Consider the following 15,968-nt stretch of genomic DNA (forward strand, 5'->3'; position numbering starts at 1 on the left):
GTCATTGAGGGTGTGCACTGTGCTCTGCTTGATTGTGCATGTGTGCCATCATGACCATCTCCACCCGTCCCCCAGTACCTGGGGATCACTCATCCTGTTGCAGTTTGTTGTGTCCTGTCGAGCAGTGTCCGGTCCCTCGACTCTGGCCACAGTATCCACACTGATGACTGTCGATACCAGCTCCTCCATGTCATCCAGCACAAGCTGTGGTGCTGGGCCCCCACCTCCAGTCTGCATTGCTGCCTTCTGGTTGGCTGCGAGTTTCTCCTTGGTCTTTCACTTGATGTCATTCCATCACCTCTTGACCTCATCCATTGTCCTCTTGTGCTCTCCGACGGCATTCGCCTTGTTCATGATGTCCCGCCATATTCCAGTTTTGGTGCCCATTGACACGTTGGGGGTGACGAACAGTTGTTGATGGTGTTCCATCACCTCCGTGAATATGATCCTGTTCACCTGCGGACTGAACTTCGTCTTCATCTTCTTCTTGTCCTTGCCCTTCCCTGTCCCCGAGGTCCAGAGCTGGTGGTCCTGGGTGCTTGTGTGGTTGCGCTCGTCCTCTGCGCCTGCTCCGGCTGCCTCCATGGTGCTTGGATGTTGGTCAGTTTGTGTTTGGGTGTTTTTTCTACTTTTATGGTGCTTTTTCCCACCTGTCAGGTGTGTGTTGCAGGCCTGGCGCTGCTTATCGCTGATTTCCTCATCGCACTTGGGCCCATCGCAGGTTTTTTTGTGTTGTGGTTTGTGTTTTTATCTCCATCGAGGTGGCTGCATCGTGGACATTGTCTGCGGTTTAAGCAGACTATCGCATGGTACCGCCTTGTTGTGAATTCCACGTTGTCACAGGGTTATTCTCCCGCAATGGGCTGCGATGTTGAGAGTTGCTTTAAGCTACTCTTGCGGTAGTTATCACACGTTCTTGTGAATATATCCCTTTCTGTGTTAAACTACCCTACATTTGCCTAGCTTGATTTGAAGTGGTAGTACTCTTAGTGAAGGTCACCTAAAATCAGATCACATTACCCCTATTATAAAAAACACAATACTGGCTTTCCCTGAAAGTCAGAATCAACTCCAGTATCTCCTGTAAAAATAGGCCAACCCTTGTACCTCGAAAGCAAACTGCTTCTCTGTAGTTTCAAAAAGACAGCCAGCAGTGGTGTTTCTGGATGGAACTGGTCAAATACCCCAATCTTATAGTTGTCTTATGCCCAGTTCTGGAGTTCTGACTGCCCACAAAACTCAATCCTTGGTAAATGCTTTCACAATATTAGGAGGGAAACCTAATTTCCTTGTTTACATTGAACTTTCCAAACGCGTTTTATCCCTTATAGCGATTAAATCAAGGCCTAAACAAAATTTCTTTTAAAAAATTTGCTCGATACTTTTCACTTATTAAAATCAACAACTCTGGTTCTTATTTTTACATCAGATTTTCTACATTTTTTAATTTTTCTGTGTGTATTTTTTTACCTAACATAAAACCACTTCCATTTCAAGGAGTGTGTCAATCAAAATTTCTGTACCACCTCTTGTCAGGTATACAGAATAACATTTACACACCATCCCCAAAAATTGAATTGATCAATATATTTCTTAAACCAAAAGAAACCAACTTTCTAAATGGTGATTGCAGTTACCGTGTGTGTACTGCTGAACTAACACTTCTGGTACTCCTCAAATGCGCATACAAGAAGGTCGCTACGTTACTAACAATTTGATTTATGCTCCTTCCCAAAATTCTTCTTTTCCATTGATTCCCCATTTAAATGTGTGGGCTCCTATTGTCAAGAAAACAGCATCATGTGTCAATCAGCCTACAGCCTTTCCATCTCATCCTCTTAAGTTATATTTCTCCTTATTTCTTTCTAACCTGCTTGATGCGGTGTTAGCGAACCCTCCCCTGATTAACTTCCAACCCCTACAACACAGTAAACCTATATCTCGGGCAGAACTAGAAGTCCCCTTCTAGTTCTGAATATCCTGAATAATTTCTCCAACATATCATTAAATTATACCAGCATCATCATATACAGTCCCTTCAGAACCTATATTCCTCCTTCTGGTCTTTACCCCTCCCTATGGGGTACACTCACCTATCTCCCAAGGTCTCTTACCTTTCGAGCGGTCTTTCGGCATGTGTGTCCTAGTCCTCTCCGATCAATCTGTCTTAGGTGCAGTCGTCCCACATCTTAAATATCCCTCCAATTACAGTAACCGGTTTCAGCTGTGCCCTCTCCGAGTCTCGACTGCCAATCTATTATTCTATGGCAGCCATATTAAAAGTTCCACCTAGCGTATTTGTTCTCCATAATCTCTTTCAAGTATCTTGAAGCTCTACCCTATCGCTCCCTTCCTTTCATAAACCGAGCATTTATCTCAGTCCGATACTAAACGTTAATACATTTGCTCTGATTTTATAAATGCCAGACCCCCTCTTATGATACATATACGTGGCCGTCATCTTAAAATGTCTCTCAAAAATAGCTGCCATCTTATAAGGGGTTTCTTGAGATACACATAAGTGGCGCCATCTTGTAATGGCTATTTCGATACACCCAAGAGTGGCTGCCATCTTATAACGGGTTTCTTGTTGTTAGCCTGAGACTATCCCCTGCCCTATTCATATGTGGTATACATCTGACCTGTACCTTGTCCGTTCTATTTCTAATGTCTGTTTCCCATTAGCGTTGTTACGTTCAACAGGAGTATCACCCATAAACCACGTTGCGATATCGGTATATATGAGAGAATAAACAACAATATCACAAATGGTATAATTATGAAAGACGGTTTAGACTGAGCATGTCAAAAAACATTGCAGAGCAGAAAAAAGGAAGACTCTTGGTCATTGATTTTTTGAGGGAGTGCACAAGGCATCATATATTTTAAATACAATCAAGTACAGTTGTATCAGCACTGTAGGCAAGGAAATGCATAAAAACAACCCGACATTGAACTTGGTGCTATAAAGTGCAAGTGGCAATGTGTGTAACAGCGGGAAAGGCGCAAGGTGAAAAATTATATAGAGTGAAGGATGGTTCAGATATTGCTTTCAACAAAATTTACAGTCATTTGGTGGAACCATGGTAAACAATGTGCTATGATGTGGCGCTGAATGGTCGACGGCGTTTCGAGCCTTTAGATCAGGATCATCTTCAGGACCGGGTTGTTGTTTTGGAACGGTGCTGTATGGGGGAGAGAAGAAAGGATGTCGGGGGGGCGGGAAGGGAGAGTCTCAAGTGTGGCGATCAAGAATGGTAAAAATGGAGAAGGGAAGGAAGGAAGGGGAAAGGGGGAAAAAAGGAGGAATGGGGGAAAAAAGAGAAAAGGGGGAAGGGGAGGGGTACGTATGGTGTAATCATGAGAGGTTTACAGGAAAGTAAGAGTAGGAAGGAAACGTTATGTGCAGGGAATACCTGATGGTGTAAAAACACGGAGTATGGTAAGAGCCTTATGGGTCATCTAGGTGAAGGCTGGTAAATGGTCCGTAGGTCCGATATAGCAGAATTGCCAGGGGGAACTGAGGAAGCAGGATCCCAGAAGCCGGAATGGGTCCAAGCCGGTACGAAGATCCGGCGGAAAGACGCTGAGGAAAAAAGGGGGGTAAGTCAAGGGGCTGATGGAAGAGCAATGGCAGCTGGTTTTGGGCAGGTAAAGGGGAGCGCGACGGAGTGGAACTTACTTGAAAAAGGAATTCAATTCAGTCGAGGGCGGGGGTGCCGGTGCTGCGACTCGTCGTGGCAATGAATGCCGGAGAAATGGAGCCTAAAGGCAACAACACAATCACGGCTGCCTGGGGCCTACCTCCCATCATAGGCCATTACAAATGCCAACCCTGTAGTGTCTGCGACCTCACAGTCAACACTAAAGACTTCAAAGCAAACAATCATACCTACAAATTAAAAACCCTCACTAATTGTAGATCGCAAATGTTATCTACTCTATCCGTTGCCCCTGTGACCTTGTTTGCATTGGGCAAACCACTCAAATGATCAAACAAAGAATAATCCAACACAAGAGTCGGATTAATTGCAAAGTACTCACTGCTCCCCTGGTCTCACACTACATCCAAAAGAACCACCGCGAGACAGACATTTCAAGGCAAGTGATAGACCAACCCATCCTCCCCATCAGAGGTGGCAACATGTCTGCTTTGCTCAATAAACTCGAATGCAAATGGATGACCATCAATAACTCCGTTCAAACAGGCCTCAACACCCTAGATGAATGGAATGGTACAGTCTCTCTCTGAATGCTGCCCTCTCCCTTGGCACCCATGCTCCCTGTACTCTGTACTCCTGCACCTACTTATTGACGCTATTCCCTTACAACCATGTTTGACCCCCTTGCAGGTCCTTTTCTGCCCTTTTTCCAGTTCTGCGCACTTACCGGTATCAACCCGTCCTAACAATTGTTCGGTAACTCAATGTGCTAGCTTGGTTCCCCTCCTCCATCCTTGCAGGGGGCATTTATTATTATAATTTGTTCTATAACCCCTCCCTTCTTTGAAGTCCAGCCCCTTTTTACGGCCGCATGTACCTTGATGTGCAGAACTGTACCCTGACTTCTTTTGCACATGTACCCACTCCCACCACATCTGTGATGACTCATGCTGTTCTTTTCCAATTGCCTACCTTCGCTACACCCGCCCGTAATTAGTGCGGCCACAGGGTCTATTGTTTACAGAACTGTATCCCCATTATTCTTGTACCCACTCTCGATACTTTTGACATGACCCCTGCTGTTCTGTTTCTTTGTTGCTTTACAATTATTGCGAGCGCTTATACTAATGTTTACCGAACTGTACCTTGACTTCAATTGCCATTTTTCCACGCACTTCTGACATTATCCCTGCTGTTCTGTTTCCTGGTCACTTTACAATTGTTGCGAGCGCATATACTAATGTTTACCGAACTGCACCTTGACTTCAATTGCTATTTTTCCACGCCCTTCTTTTCTTTCCGTTTTCATTGCTAGATAATTTGTCCTCGAACAGCGTCCTGAAATAATAATTACAATTGTATATCTATCGCCAATACCAGTGTTGTACTCTGACATTTTACAAACAATTTGTTTTAGCATTCTGGTACGCTCTAGTTCCTTCCTTGTTTACCTTCTTCCGCTCCATCCACCCTCCCTGCCTCTGCCAATCACTTTCACAGCCCACACACGCCCACCCGCCTCCTGCGGTCACATGACCCGGAAGCTTCACCCGTACTCCTTTTAGGACAGTACGCTCTCGCCACCACTTCTCCGGCATTCATTGCCACAACGAGTCACCAGCACCGGCACCCCCGCCCTCGACTGAATTGAATTCCCTTTTTAAGTAAGTTCCACTCCGCCGAGCTCTCCTTTACCCGCCCGAAACCGGCTGCCATTGCTCTTCCATCAGCCCCTTGACTGCCCCCCCTTTTTTCCTCAGCGTCTTTCCGCCGGATCTTCGTACCGGCTTGGACCCATTCCGGCTTCTGGGATCCGTAGACTCGAGATTCCTATCCGGTCTCTTTCCCACAAGCAAACTGAAGCTTTTACTCAGGTAACTCTTGTTCCTTCTACACTTCACGCACTCCCGGCTACGTTCCTCTTTTACCTCCTGTCCTCCCCTTGCTTCCTCAGTTCCCCCTGGCAATTCTGCTATATCGGACCTATGGACCACTTACCAGCCTTCACCTAGATGACCCATACGGCTCTTACCATACTCCATGTTTTTACACCACCAGGTATTCCCTGCGCATAACGTTTCCTTCCTACTCTTACTTTCCTGTAAACCTCTCGTGATTACACCATACGTACCCCTCCCCTTCCCCTTTTCTCTTTCCCCCCATTCCTCCTTTCCCCCCCTCCCCCTTCCTTCCTTCCCTTCTCCATTTTCACCATTCTTGATCGCCACACTTGACACTCTCCCTTCCCGCCCCCCCCTGACATCCTTCCTTCTCTTCCCCGTACAGCACCGTTCCAAAACAACAACCCGGTCCTGAAGATGATCCTGATCTAAAGGATCAAAACGCCGTCGACCATTCAGCGCCAGAATATAGCGCATTGTTTACCATGGTTCCACCAAATGACTGTAAAAAATTTTGAAAGCAATATCTGAACCATCCTTCACTGTATATAATTTTTCCCCTTGCGCCTTTCCCGCTATTACACACATTGCCACTTGCGTCGCCACTTGTCTTGCCACTTGCACTTTATAGCACCAAGTTCAATGTCGGGTTGTTTTTATGCATTTCCTTGCCTACAGTGCTGATACAACTGTACTTGATTGTATTTAAATTATATGATGCCTTGTGCACTCCCCCAAAAAATCAATGACCAAGAGTCTTCCTTTTTTCTGCTCTGCAATGTTTTTTGACATGCTCAGTCTAAACCGTCTTTCATAATTATACCATTTGTGATATTGTTGTTTATTCTCTGTTTCCCATTAGCATCACATCTGGTCTATATATCAGTCCCTGTCCCCACCGCATATCTTAGTGCTAGTACATAATGCGCTGTAGTATCTTCCTTATAGAGTTTCAAAACTATTAACATAAGTCATTTAGCTCCTTACCCTCCCTTACTGTTAGTGTGTACACAAAACGGCATGCTGTACCATACCGTGGATTTTTAAGGGAAGTTATGAAGGTCCCGTTCAGTAATCAACCCTTTCACTACAGACCGAACCTCGCTATCCGTTTGGCCTCTGTTTGCATTAATAACAGTTCCCGATCTCCTCCCCTCGGCCTCGGACTCAGTCTTTGAATACCATGGAAGGTGAAACCATTCATATTGGGGGTGTTCAACTTGCATGTGTTGAAAAATTGGGCTTTTGGTGTCCCTGTTCTTCATGGCTCTCTGATGTTCTTGTATGCGTAATTTCAGGATCCTGATGGTGCTCCCTACATATATTTTCTAACAGTTGCATACAATCACATTAATCACATGGGTGCTATACAATTCATGAATTCATTGACATAGTACTTTCTTTCAGAATTGTAACTGAAGTCATTCAATTTGTTTATACCCATTTTACAAATATTACAATCCATACATATGTAGTTCCCTTTCGGTTGGTCAGGTATCCAATTTCTTCCTCTACCCCTAATGGGGGGAATGTAGCTGCATGTAACCAGACTCTTCACTGTAGCCCCCCTCCTATGGGTCACCATTGGTTTGTCAGTGACACAGTTAGCCAAACCTAGAACCCCGTGGAGCAATCTCCAATGTCTTCATAGTATTCTGTACACCTCATTGTGTTCTGCACTATATGTGGACACAAAAGCCAGTTTTCTAGTCTCCTCTTTTTAGGTCGAGCCTAGCGCAGCACGCATCCGCTGCACTAGGAGATGAACTTTTGGAATCAGTCTGGACTTTTTGATAACTCGTGCATGTACGGCATCCACCTTGCGGAAGCGAGCAGAGGCGCCATCTGTTTCCAATTAGCTTGACCACGCTTGTTGTGTATTTTCTCTGATGCCTCCTGCTCTTTAATTCTTGATTACCATTATATATTATCGCATACTCCTCTGATACCACCTTTCACAAAACAATGTTACCAACAGTTTGTCGTTACTCTTTCCTAGGGCAAATTTTTGTCAAGTAAAACCCCAAACTATTCAGAAAAAGTAAAACTATATTCCGTGCTCGCTCTTGTCGATGCTGAGAAGAAACCCTTTTACCACAACACACACACATCATTTGAGAAAGAGACTGCTCTCCCCGCCCCCCCGGAAACCCTCTTCCAAACTTCTTGGCAGATTATATTTGCTTTCTACCAAGTATGCAGACTCACAAGTTCTCTCGTAATTTTAGCGACCCTGCTTGCCGACACTCCAGCATAGACACCCGAAAATAAACTTTCCCCAAATATTTGAAGACTAGATTTAGAAAAATACGTTTTTTTTTTTTTTTACATTTGTATTTCTGTCTTTGCCTTTGCTGCGAATCTCTGTGAAACTGCAAGTTAACAATTTAAGGTAGGGACAAGCATACGGGGAAGATTACTCAGGCTTAATGTCAGCCAGCAGAGACAGTGTCGAAGACTCTCTCTGTGGCACTGGTAGTACTGGTACAGGTTGAGTCGGTCAAGGAGAACCGAAAACAAAGAGGCGCAGAAGAGACTAATTTAAACACTAACAAGCAGGCAGTAATAGATTTGGGGAGCAGGGACTGCTGTCCCGTGGCCGTCACGTGTCTCTGTTGCCACTAGAATGGGTTGCTTCCCCCACAAACTTGCGGAATGTGAATGCTCTAAAGCAGGCGAGTTAATTTGAAAACTTAATTTGAAAATGATTATCAGGGCTTGGCAGGTATCCCGTGATCAGAGACAGGTGCCAAGGCAGATGTACATCGGCATTTTAGAGACTGTGCTTCTGCACATGCCGCCATCACCAAGGCCAGAGTATGAGCGTTCCCACACCTAGTCGACCTTAATTGTAACAAGTATAATCACTACCACACCACGGAACCAGAACTCTTGAATATTTGCCAAAGTCACTCCCCCTTCGGCAAAGAAGCTAACCGGTGGTAGCGCCTAGAAGAGTGGCAGGGCTAGGGTAGAGACAGTCACACGTTCCCTAGGGCCCACTGCCATTTCAGAGACCCACGGCCGAGAAGGACATTGATAGATTTCCCCATATGCCCAGGCCAGGGGCGTAGTGAGCAAAGGTAAAGCACGGGTGCAGTGGCACCAGAGCCCAGAGCTAGAGGTGCCCTCTGCACCCCACTTAAAGCTGTAAATACCCAACGAGGTTGAGATTGCTAATGTGTGGCATTTTCATAGCTTCGGTGTATTTATGAGTGAAATTCAACGACCATTGTGTGACACTTGGAGTGACACTTTCTCGGGAGTAAAATCAAGCAATAAAGTCTATGGAAACAGATAAATACCAGAAGCTACACCCAGGGCTTTAAGTGGGATGACAAAACTGGGGGGGGTCTCTCAAAGGGGCGTGGCTTAAAAACACATAAGCTAAAAATCTGTGCTTAGCATAGTGTGCCGCCTGACTTGTATTTTGCTGTTTCTGTTGTTGCATCCAGATATATGATGGCACAGCAGCCAGGCTAATATGCTTAATGCTAAACACATACGCAGGGTAATATGCTGCATGTCTAAACACTTATAATGCCCCAAAGGCAAGACCTATTGGCTATGCCAATGCTTGTTTGCTCTTTTTGCTCAGTGTGGGGTTCCGACTCATCTGTAGAATCCTACTTTCAGCAAAATTCAAAACCCTTTCTTTGTATCCTCTGTGCCGTAGTCCGGATTCAAACATTCCAATTCCTTCTCGAAATCACTTTCCTCACTGCAATTTCTTCTTATTCTCACCATTTCCCCATATGGTATACCCTCAATCACATATTTAGGATGTCCATTCTCTGCTCTCAAAATGCTGTTTGTGGCAGTGGCCTTGCGGAATAGTTTACTACAAATTCTCCCTCCCTTTGCAAACAGTTTCACATCCAAACAGGTGATTTCATGTTATAGAAATTATCACTAAGGTATGAAAAATGTTCTTCCCATTCCATCACCGAGCTGTTCCAGATAAGCATAATATCATGAATCTGGCACCCAAAAAATATATGTGGAGTCCATTTTTTTCTGTCCAGGCCCAGACACCCACGCTCTCAAACCACCCCACGAAGAGGTTTGGTAAGACGGTGCAAATTTGGAACCCATCGCAATCCCCTGTAATTGTTGGAGCCACTTTCCATTGAATAAGAAGAAATTATTCTCTCGAATGATTTCTGTCATATCCATTAGCATCTCTGAATGAGCAAGGAACCTAACATTTCCTGAAGGTCTTTATTGCACCTAGTCCAATTTTTTTCTGTATGCAGGTGTACAGTCCCACTACATCTAACGATATAAAGGACATATCCTCATCCCAGGTTATATCCTCCAGTTTATTCAGGATGTCCATAGTGTCTCTGATGTACAAAGGGAGATTCATCACCAGTGGTTTAAGATATCTGTCTATATATTCAGAGAGCCTCTCCTTGGGGCCTCCTATCCCTGACATAATTGGCCTGCTAGGTGGGAATGCACCCCCTTTGTGAACTTTTGGTAGGATATATATGATGGAGCTCAATGGGTACATTACTTTCAAATATCTGTATTCAGAATCAATACCGATTACAGTCCTTTCCATTCGTTCAATTTTATATTGAGACATCTATTCACACTCTCCAGTGGATCGCCCTCACATATCGGTAACATTCTGCTACCCCAAGTTGTTTTGCAATCTCGCCATCATAATCCATCCAGTTCATGATGACGATATGGCCACCTTTGTCAGCTTCCCTTATCCTCAAATTCTCATCATTCTTCAGCCTATCCGTCACTCTTCTTTCCTCCCTTGTGAAATTCCAACAGGGACGTCTTTTATTGGGTGACCTTCGCAGATTCTTATCCTCCAATTTATTTCAATCATCTATCACTTTGGATGACAAATACCTATCCCTGAAAATGTTTTCCCTTGTGGCGGAAACTTACAGTTTGGTCTTAGACGACTGTCACTAAATTGATCTGTCAAAATGTTCAATTGATCACAAACTTCTGTAATCTGCAAATCATTATCATTTATTGACATCAGCATGTGTACTGCATTGACATCCTCAATTGACATTTCACTTAATACTGGTTCAGCACCCCTTCTTATCCCTTCCTTTTTGTCAAGAGTTTCAAGGAAACTTTTCAATTTTAGATGACTAGTGAATTTAAACAAATCTACTTTCAAAGTGGCAAAATCAGTTATCAAGAATACAAAAGCCTAGCCCTTTTCCCAGTTTGGTGTCTGAATCTGCCATTGTGTGCTCTCCTTCCGTGTTAGTAAATACTATATTCTGTTTTTTGACTGGTTCCTTGTTACCACCCCTGTATTGTTTGTTCTTCCTCCTCCCTCTCCTTGTCTTCCTTTTTTCCTTGTACCTATTCTCATGTGTGTAACTTCGTCGGAAAAAGATTGTATGTTGCTTGCTCCCTCTTCCTCTACTTAGGAGAGTTCTGAGCTGCTTATCGAGATAGTGTCCTGCTCTTTCCCTTCATTCATCCTTACTTCATCTTTCCCAGTTGGGACGTCATCAAATCGCTTTGCGAATGTAAAGACTCTGCCATTGGTATAGTCCTGTTCATCCCTCCTGATTTTTCCAAACTTCCTTTCCTTTAGTTCCTCTTAGTGTGTTTTTATGATTTTATTCAACGTTACATTGTTTTTCTCTGTTAGCTCCTTTAAATTAATCTCTCTTCTGTCTAACTCCAGTATCGTGTGACAATAGGAACATGTCTTCTCCATGAACAGAAATTCATGAAACACAAAACATATCACAAACATTAAACAAAGCCTTTCTCCGCCTGGCACAGAGACCCAGGAGTTGCCTACAAAGGTCAAATGAGAAGTTCTCTCTTCCAGGGAGCTTGATGTTTGGTTTTATTTCTCTGATTTTAAAATGATAGAATTCATGTGACAACCATGCTGTCTCCAGGGATGTTCTTGAGGAAGGCTGTATGATATTTTTTTACTAGGACACAACAAAATTGAAATGTCTGTAAATGAACTGTGCAGATTTTTAAGAATTAGAAAAGCCCAAATGAAACACATTTTTTCGTATTTTTGAAGTGTGGTGTAAACAAATATTTTAAAATGATCAGAAAAATCATTACATTCAGTAATGACATTTCCACACATTATGTGTGCTGTGTAGCTTTATCAGTGAAACTGTATGTCTGCAAATGTAATGGTGATTTCAATTGAAGATATATTGTCTGTAATTGAAGTGTGTTACCACACCATGCATATTCCACTGTACGCCACGACACTTCACTCCACTCTACTCTGCACCACTTCACGCCACAGCACTGTACTGCCAAACCACTGCACTTTACACTCCTCCACTCTATGCCACTGCACTCTATGGAACTTCATTCTACGCCACTGTACTCCACACCACTCCAGTCTAGGCCACTCCAATCTGTACAACTCCACTCTACACCACTCTGCAACAGTTTCCTCTATGCCACTACACTCTATGCCAATATACTCTATGCCAATGCACTCTACTCTGTACCACTCCACACCCCTTCACTCTATGCCAATCCACTGTATGCAACTATAATCTACTCTGCACAGCTGCACTCTACACTACTTCACACCATTACTCTATGGCACAGCACTCTAGCCTGCACCACTCCACTCTATGCCACCTCACTCTACTCTGCACCTCTCCACTCCACTCTACGCCACTTCACTCTACTCTGAAACAATCTACTCTACGCCACTGCACTCTATGCCATTGCACTCCACTTTGCACCACTGTAGTCTATTCCACTGCTCTCAAAGTCACTCTACTCTATGTCAGCACACTGTACGACAATGTAATCTGCAACACTGCACTCTACGACATTCTTCTCTGCAACACTGCACTCTCTGCCACTGAACTCTCCACCACTCTACTCTGCACTGCTGCACTCCAAGCCACTGCACTCTGCAACACTCCACTCTACACCACTTCACTTTATGCCACTCCACTCTACGCGACTATACACTACTCTGCACCACTCTATGCCACTATACTCTGCACCACTCTCCACCACTGCACTCTGTGCCTCTGTACTCTACATCACTCGACCATACATCGCTCTATGGCACTGCACTCTATGCCACTCTATTCTGCACTACTGTAGTCTAAGCCAATGCACTTTGTGCCACTCTACTCTCACCACTGCACTCTACAACTCTGCATTGTATGCTGCTGAATTCAATGCTGCTGCACCCTTCACCATTATAATTTAACGCTCTATGCCAATGCACTCTGCACCAGTCCACCTACTCTTCTCTATGCCACTTCACTGTTAGCCACTGTGCCATTGCACTCTACCCTACTCTGCACCGCTTTACTCCACACCAGTCCACTCTATGACATTCTACTCTGCACCACTCTACTGTAAGCACTCTACTATGCAACACTGCATTCTATGCCACTGCACTCTATGCCACTCTACTTTGTATCACTTCACTCTACACCATTTCACTCTGTAGTAATGCACTGTACACCACTACACTGTGTGCCACTGCACTGTACAGTACTATACTCTGCAACACTGCACTTTACACCACTGATCTCTACACCATTATACCCTGCATTACTGTATTTTTTGCCACTGTTTCTCTACACTAATCTACTCCGCATCACTCCACTCTACAAGACTTCACTCTGCAGTACTCCACTCTGCATCACTGCACTGTATGCCCCTGCACTCTACAGCACCATACTGTACTCTGCCGCACTCCACGCCACTCTACTCTGCACCACTCTATGCTACTGCACTCTATTCCACTTTACTCTTCAGGTCTGCACTCTACACCACTGCACTTTACTATGTAACACTCTTATCTACGCCACTGCATTCTTTGATGGTGCATTGTACACCACTGAATTGTGTGCTGCTGCACTCTACACCACTGCCCTCTCCATCCCCTTACTCTGCAATACCCTACACCAGTGCACTCTACCACTTCCACTCTACTCTACTCCACTGTATGCCATGCTACAAGACTCCACTCTGTGCTACTCCAATACACAACACTCTATGTCACTCCACTCTACGACACTCCACACCACTCTTCTTTATGTCACTAACTTTTAGCCATGCTGACAGCGGCCATGCTGGTGTACAACATGGCTAAAACACATTGGCAATGCCAATAGCTCATGTACAGGTGCAACCTTTTTTCTTTGCCAATGCTTGTTTCATATGGAATCGCCTGTGTCTCTAAGAAATCTTAGGCTACAAGTTATTCGTGAAGCAAATTATTTGCCTGTGCAAGTCCTTGCAGGACACTATAATTTACAGTTGTGTAATTGGAAAGGGATTTTTATTTGTTATTTAAATGTTTGTATTAAAGAAGAAAGATTCTATCCAGTAAAATGCCATTGCAGGCAATGCTACCTTCCTAATTTGAGATATCTGATGATGCATCATAACCGACATGGATGCCAGATTCAGGAGGAGATGGCTTGTTCAGTCCTCATCCAGCTAAGAGGCGGGGATCACTGATGCCAATCAGTGCACAGTCAATCCATTTCTAAGGTTTCAACCCAGTCTGTCAGTCATGGAGGATAGTGTAAATTTGTACACAATGAAACTACAGTTGCCTGTCCAACTTCCGTGCAAGGATCTTCCTTGGGAAACTGTTCTGGAATAGTGTGGAATAGTGTCGGAACCACCTGATTTCTATTTCTGCCAGCTACTCTTCATCCTGAACTGGATTCTGGTACAGCTGTCTGACATCAGAACATATGCAGCAATGACTGTACATTCAATTTGCTTCAGTAAGCACAGCAGTAACAAGAAGGAGCTCATGTTTTCTTTTACATTGAGGACTGCCACAAACACCTTACTTAAACAGCAAGGAGTAAGTCATTTTTCCCAAAGGTAATCCTGGCTGACAGTGGTGGAGGTCATGACTAGTATCTAACATCTTGTTGCCATCCTCTGACAGATGTTCATTATAGGAAGCAATGATGTCCAGCGTATCATTTCAAATGTTGTATGTATTTGAAAGCATTGTTTACTTTCCTAAGCTCTGTATATGTGCAAGAGGTGTAGGTAGATGCTCTTTAAAATGTCAAGTATACCTAAGTGTGTAATTTCACTAAACATAACCATTTACGTAGCACAAACTAAGCCCCTGATTTAGATCTTCGCGGATCTGGCCCTGCTGTCACTTTTCCAACGGTTTCTCCGCCCACCTCCTAGGCAGTCCACCAACTCAATTTAGATGCTGGTGGGTCTATGGACGATAGTTCATCCAAGTGCCGCCATCTCCATCAGAAATTTCCACCCACATTGACGCCGCCATAGGCAAAAGCAGCTGTCGGAGGGAGTACAGCCAATATTGCCACCGGGCCAATCACAATATGCCTTCCTGACGACGTAAGTGTGGCGGTTAAACCTCCAAACCTGAATTGGCTGTTTTGAAGGGATATAAGGTAGAAACTCAGCTTTTTTTCTATATCCACTTCAGTTTCTGCCATGAGCCCAATCGTCTAAGTCCTACCTTTGCTGCTGATACTTGACCCAGAAGCTAATCAACCCTGTAGTCGCCGGAGTCAAAGGTAAGCGTCCTTTTTACTTTTCACCTTTTGAATAGTCCGTTTACATTAGCTCTGGGCTTGTGCATTTTTAATTCTCTCCTACAAGCATTTTTTTTTGTAATGTGTAGGGCATATGTATGTAATGTTGATTAAGAAATTTAAAGAAACACACAGGGCATCAATTGCGCACAGAGTAGGCACCTCAAGGATCATTTTTGGGAGGGGTGGGTTTAGGTCTGACATGGGTTAAGGACAGGTAGGATGTGAATTCGGGAGGAGAAGTAAGGGTAGGAGTGGATTGGGTTTTGGAGGTAAAGGGAGCTGGAGTGGGTGATGTGCATGTGTCTGTATGTTTGTCCATTGCATATGGGTCTGTTGTATTTTGTGTATGTTTGGATGTGTGTGTTTTTGGCAGGTGATTGGTATTCGGGTGTTTGTGTGCATTTGGTTTTGGTTGGTGTTATTTTGTGTGTAGGTGTGCTTTTGAGTGAGTGTGCTGTTGAGGTGGTTGGTGTGGCTGTGGTGCATGTGTCTGTATATTTGGCAGCTACATGAGGGTCTGGTGTATGTTCTATATGTTTAGATGTGGGTGGTTTGGCTGGTGATTGGTATTCTGGTGAGTGTGTGTGTTTGGTTTTGGTTGGTGTTCTTTCCTCTTTAGGTGTGCTTTTTGTGTGAGTGTGTTGGTTGGATGAGTGTGCTGTTGAGGAGTTGGTGTAGTTTTGGTGCTTGTGGGTGTGGTGGGGGTGGTTGTGGGTGTGGCTGTGATGGGTGTGGTGGTGGTTGTGGTACCTGTGGGTGTGGTGGTAGTTGTGGCGGTTGTGGGTGTGGTGGGGTTGTGGTTGTGTTGGGGGTTATGGTGGTGGCTGTGGTATCTGTGGGTATAGTGTCAA

This window comes from Triturus cristatus, chromosome 8 (genome assembly GCF_964204655.1).
Source record: "Triturus cristatus chromosome 8, aTriCri1.1, whole genome shotgun sequence".
Lineage (NCBI taxonomy): Eukaryota > Metazoa > Chordata > Amphibia > Caudata > Salamandridae > Triturus > Triturus cristatus.